The sequence below is a fragment of the Engystomops pustulosus genome, chromosome 3 (genome assembly GCF_040894005.1).
Source record: "Engystomops pustulosus chromosome 3, aEngPut4.maternal, whole genome shotgun sequence".
NCBI classification, from domain to species: domain Eukaryota; kingdom Metazoa; phylum Chordata; class Amphibia; order Anura; family Leptodactylidae; genus Engystomops; species Engystomops pustulosus.
The window spans coordinates 232,479,288-232,486,076 of record NC_092413.1 but is presented as its reverse complement, the minus strand read 5'-3'; positions in this window follow the sequence as shown (position 1 = coordinate 232,486,076).

Here is a 6,789-nt window from a genome sequence, read left to right as displayed (position 1 = left end):
GGGGGTAATGGGGGGGGGGGGGGGCTTATACTGTGTATACATGTATCATAGCTCTCCTATAGATGGCGCCCTCTGCTGTCACCTGGGGTATTACTCCTGTACATTGTATGTGGTGTCACAGGCTGCGCTGCTCTCTATGTAGTGTCCATATACAGGGGGTAATGGGGGGACAGGGACTTATACTGTGTATACATGTATCATAGCTCTCCTATAGATGGCGCCCCCTGCTGTCACCTGGGGTATTACTCCTGTACATTGTATGTGGTGTCACAGGCTGCACTGCTCTCTATGTAGTGTCCATATACAGGGGGTAATGGGGGGGACAGGGGCTTATACTGTGTATACATGTATCATAGCTCTCCTATAGATGGCGCCCCCTGCTGTCACCTGGGGGTATTACTCCTGTACATTGTATGTAGTGTCACAGGCTGCGCTGCTCTCTATGTAGTGTCCATATACAGGGGGTAATGGGGGGGGGGGGGCTTATACTGTGTATACATGTATCATAGCTCTCCTATAGATGGCGCCCCCTGCTGTCACCTGGGGTATTACTCCTGTACATTGTATGTAGTGTCACAGGCTGCGCTGCTCTCTATGTAGTGTCCATATACAGGGGTAATGGGGGGGGGGGGGGGCTTATACTGTGTATACATGTATCATAGCTCTCCTATAGATGGCGCCCCCTGCTGTCACCTGGGGTATTACTCCTGTACATTGTATGTAGTGTCACAGGCTGCGCTGCTCTCTATGTAGTGTCCATATACAGGGGGTGGGGGGGACAGGGGCTTATACTGTGTATACATGTATCATAGCTCTCCTATAGATGGCGCCCCTGCTGTCACCTGGGGTATTACTCCTGTACATTGTATGTAGTGTCACAGGCTGCGCTGCTCTCTATGTAGTGTCCATATACAGGGGGTAATGGGGGACAGGGGCTTATACTGTGTATACATGTATCATAGCTCTCCTATAGATGGCGCCCCCTGCTGTCACCTGGGGTATTACTCCTGTACATTGTATGTAGTGTCACAGGCTGCGCTGCTCTCTATGTAGTGTCCATATACAGGGGGTAATGGGGGGGGGGGGCTTATACTGTGTATACATGTATCATAGCTCTCCTATAGATGGCGCCCCCTGCTGTCACCTGGGGTATTACTCCTGTACATTGTATGTGGTGTCACAGGCTGTGCTGCTCTCTATGTAGTGTCCATATACAGGGGTAATGGGGGGACAGGGGCTTATACTGTGTATACATGTATCATAGCTCTCCTATAGATGGCGCCCCCTGCTGTCACCTGGGTATTACTCCTGTACATTGTATGTGGTGTCACAGGCTGCGCTGCTCTCTATGTAGTGTCCATATACAGGGGGTAATGGGGGGACAGGGACTTATACTGTGTATACATGTATCATAGCTCTCCTATAGATGGCGCCCCCTGCTGTCACCTGGGGTATTACTCCTGTACATTGTATGTGGTGTCACAGGCTGCACTGCTCTCTATGTAGTGTCCATATACAGGGGGTAATGGGGGGACAGGGGCTTATACTGTGTATACATGTATCATAGCTCTCCTATAGATGGCGCCCCCTGCTGTCACCTGGGGGTATTACTCCTGTACATTGTATGTAGTGTCACAGGCTGCGCTGCTCTCTATGTAGTGTCCATATACAGGGGGTAATGGGGGGACAGGGGCTTATACTGTGTATACATGTATCATAGCTCTCCTATAGATGGCGCCCCTGCTGTCACCTGGGGTATTACTCCTGTACATTGTATGTAGTGTCACAGGCTGCGCTGCTCTCTATGTAGTGTCCATATACAGGGGGTAATGGGGGGACAGGGGCTTATACTGTGTATACATGTATCATAGCTCCCTATAGATGGCGCCCCCTGCTGTCACCTGGGGTATTACTCCTGTACATTGTATGTAGTGTCACAGGCTGCGCTGCTCTCTATGTAGTGTCCATATACAGGGGGTAATGGGGGGCTTATACTGTGTATACATGTATCATAGCTCTCCTATAGATGGCGCCCCCTGCTGTCACCTGGGGTATTACTCCTGTACATTGTATGTAGTGTCACAGGCTGCACTGCTCTCTATGTACTGTCCATATACAGGGGGTAATGGGGGGACAGGGGCTTATACTGTGTATACATGTATCATAGCTCTCCTATAGATGGCGCCCCCTGCTGTCACCTGGGGGTATTACTCCTGTACATTGTATGTAGTGTCACAGGCTGCACTGCTCTCTATGTAGTGTCCATATACAGGGGGTAATGGGGGGGACAGGGGCTTATACTGTGTATACATGTATCATAGCTCTCCTATAGATGGCGCCCCCTGCTGTCACCTGGGGGTATTACTCCTGTACATTGTATGTAGTGTCACAGGCTGCGCTGCTCTCTATGTAGTGTCCATATACAGGGGGTAATGGGGGACAGGGGCTTATACTGTGTATACATGTATCATAGCTCTCCTATAGATGGCGCCCCCTGCTGTCACCTGGGGTATACTCCTGTACATTGTATGTGGTGTCACACGCTGCGCTGCTCTCTATGTAGTGTCCATATACAGGGGGTAATGGGGGGGGGGGGGCTTATACTGTGTATACATGGATCATAGCTCTCCTATAGATGGCGCCCCCTGCTGCCACCTGTCACCTGGGGTATTACTCCTGTACATTGTATGTAGTGTCACAGGCTGCGCTGCTCTCTATGTAGTGTCCATATACAGGGGGTAATGGGGGGACAGGGGCTTATACTGTGTATACATGTATCATAGCTCTCCTATAGATGGCGCCCCCTGCTGTCACCTGGGGTATTACTCCTGTACATTGTATGTGGTGTCACAGGCTGCGCTGCTCTCTATGTAGTGTCCATATACAGGGGGTAATGGGGGGACAGGGGCTTATACTGTGTATACATGTATCATAGCTCTCCTATAGATGGCGCCCCCTGCTGTCACCTGGGGTATTACTCCTGTACATTGTATGTAGTGTCACAGGCTGCGCTGCTCTCTATGTAGTGTCCATATACAGGGGGTAATGGGGGGGACAGGGGCTTATACTGTGTATACATGTATCATAGCTCTCCTATAGATGGCGCCCCCTGCTGTCACCTGGGGGTATTACTCCTGTACATTGTATGTAGTGTCACAGGCTGCGCTGCTCTCTATGTAGTGTCCATATACAGGGGGTAATGGGGGGACAGGGGCTTATACTGTGTATACATGTATCATAGCTCTCCTATAGATGGCGCCCCCTGCTGTCACCTGGGGTATTACTCCTGTACATTGTATGTAGTGTCACAGGCTGCGCTGCTCTCTATGTAGTGTCCATATACAGGGGGTAATGGGGGGGACAGGGGCTTATACTGTGTATACATGTATCATAGCTCTCCTATAGATGGCGCCCCCTGCTGTCACCTGGGGTATTACTCCTGTACATTGTATGTAGTGTCACAGGCTGCACTGCTCTCTATGTACTGTCCATATACAGGGGGTAATGGGGGGACAGGGGCTTATACTGTGTATACATGTATCATAGCTCTCCTATAGATGGCGCCCCCTGCTGTCACCTGGGGTATTACTCCTGTACATTGTATGTAGTGTCACAGGCTGCGCTGCTCTCTATGTAGTGTCCATATACAGGGGGTAATGGGGGGACAGGGGCTTATACTGTGTATACATGTATCATAGCTCTCCTATAGATGGCGCCCCCTGCTGTCACCTGGGGTATTACTCCTGTACATTGTATGTAGTGTCACAGGCTGCGCTGCTCTCTATGTAGTGTCCTTATACTGTGTATACATGTATCATAGCTCTCCTATAGATGGCGCCCCCTGCTGTCACCTGGGGTATTACTCCTGTACATTGTATGTGGTGTCACAGGCTGCACTGCTCTCTATGTAGTGTCCATATACAGGGGTAATGGGGGGACAGGGGCTTATACTGTGTATACATGTATCATAGCTCTCCTATAGATGGCGCCCCCTGCTGTCACCTGGGGTATTACTCCTGTACATTGTATGTAGTGTCACAGGCTGCGCTGCTCTCTATGTAGTGTCCATATACAGGGGGTAATGGGGGGACAGGGGCTTATACTGTGTATACATGTATCATAGCTCTCCTATAGATGGCGCCCCCTGCTGTCACCTGGGGGTATTACTCCTGTACATTGTATGTAGTGTCACAGGCTGCGCTGCTCTCTATGTAGTGTCCATATACAGGGGGTAATGGGGGGACAGGGGCTTATACTGTGTATACATGTATCATAGCTCTCCTATAGATGGCGCCCCCTGCTGTCACCTGGGGTATTACTCCTGTACATTGTATGTAGTGTCACAGGCTGCGCTGCTCTCTATGTAGTGTCCATATACAGGGGGTAATGGGGGGACAGGGGCTTATACTGTGTATACATGTATCATAGCTCTCCTATAGATGGCGCCCCCTGCTGTCACCTGGGGTATTACTCCTGTACATTGTATGTAGTGTCACAGGCTGCGCTGCTCTCTATGTAGTGTCCATATACAGGGGGTAATGGGGGGGACAGGGGCTTATACTGTGTATACATGTATCATAGCTCTCCTATAGATGGCGCCCCCTGCTGTCACCTGGGGGTATTACTCCTGTACATTGTATGTAGTGTCACAGGCTGCGCTGCTCTCTATGTAGTGTCCATATACAGGGGGTAATGGGGGGAGGGGGCTTATACTGTGTATACATGTATCATAGCTCTCCTATAGATGGCGCCCCCTGCTGTCACCTGGGGTATTACTCCTGTACATTGTATGTAGTGTCACAGGCTGCGCTGCTCTCTATGTAGTGTCCATATACAGGGGGTAATGGGGGGGACAGGGACTTATACTGTGTATACATGTATCATAGCTCTCCTATAGATGGCGCCCCCTGCTGTCACCTGGGGGTATTACTCCTGTACATTGTATGTAGTGTCACAGGCTGCGCTGCTCTCTATGTAGTGTCCATATACAGGGGGTAATGGGGGGGACAGGGGCTTATACTGTGTATACATGTATCATAGCTCTCCTATAGATGGCGCCCCCTGCTGTCACCTGGGGTATTACTCCTGTACATTGTATGTGGTGTCACAGGCTGCGCTGCTCTCTATGTAGTGTACATATACAGGGGGTAATGGGGGGACAGGGGCTTATACTGTGTATACATGTATCATAGCTCTCCTATAGATGGCGCCCCCTGCTGTCACCTGGGGTATTTCTCCTGTACATTGTATGTAGTGTCACAGGCTGCGCTGCTCTCTATGTAGTGTCCATATACAGGGGGTAATGGGGGGACAGGGGCTTATACTGTGTATACATGTATCATAGCTCTCCTATAGATGGCGCCCCCTGCTGTCACCTGGGGTATTACTCCTGTACATTGTATGTAGTGTCACAGGCTGCGCTGCTCTCTATGTAGTGTCCATATACAGGGGGTAATGGGGGGGACAGGGGCTTATACTGTGTATACATGTATCATAGCTCTCCTATAGATGGCGCCCCCTGCTGTCACCTGGGGTATTACTCCTGTACATTGTATGTAGTGTCACAGGCTGCACTGCTCTCTATGTAGTGTCCATATACAGGGGGTAATGGGGGGGACAGGGGCTTATACTGTGTATACATGTATCATAGCTCTCCTATAGATGGCGCCCCCTGCTGTCACCTGGGGTATTACTCCTGTACATTGTATGTAGTGTCACAGGCTGCGCTGCTCTCTATGTAGTGTCCATATACAGGGGGTAATGGGGGGACAGGGGCTTATACTGTGTATACATGTATCATAGCTCTCCTATAGATGGCGCCCCCTGCTGTCACCTGGGGTATTACTCCTGTACATTGTATGTAGTGTCACAGGCTGCACTGCTCTCTATGTAGTGTCCATATACAGGGGGTAATGGGGGGACAGGGGCTTATACTGTGTATACATGTATCATAGCTCTCCTATAGATGGCGCCCCCTGCTGTCACCTGGGGTATTACTCCTGTACATTGTATGTAGTGTCACAGGCTGCGCTGCTCTCTATGTAGTGTCCATATACAGGGGGTAATGGGGGGACAGGGGCTTATACTGTGTATACATGTATCATAGCTCTCCTATAGATGGCGCCCCCTGCTGTCACCTGGGGTATTACTCCTGTACATTGTATGTAGTGTCACAGGCTGCGCTGCTCTCTATGTAGTGTCCATATACAGGGGGTAATGGGGGGGACAGGGGCTTATACTGTGTATACATGTATCATAGCTCTCCTATAGATGGCGCCCCCTGCTGTCACCTGGGGTATTACTCCTGTACATTGTATGTAGTGTCACAGGCTGCGCTGCTCTCTATGTAGTGTCCATATACAGGGGGTAATGGGGGGGACAGGGGCTTATACTGTGTATACATGTATCATAGCTCTCCTATAGATGGCGCCCCCTGCTGTCACCTGGGGTATTACTCCTGTCACATTGTATGTGGTGTCACACGCTGCACTGCTCTCTATGTAGTGTCCATATACAGGGGGTAATGGGGGGGGGCAGGGGCTTATACTGTGTATACATGTATCATAGCTCTCCTATAGATGGCGCCCCCTGCTGTCACCTGGGGTATTACTCCTGTACATTGTATGTAGTGTCACAGGCTGCGCTGCTCTCTATGTAGTGTCCATATACAGGGGGTAATGGGGGGGGACAGGGGCTTATACTGTGTATACATGTATCATAGCTCTCCTATAGATGGCGCCCCCTGCTGTCACCTGGGATATTACTCCTGTACATTGTATGTGGTGTCAC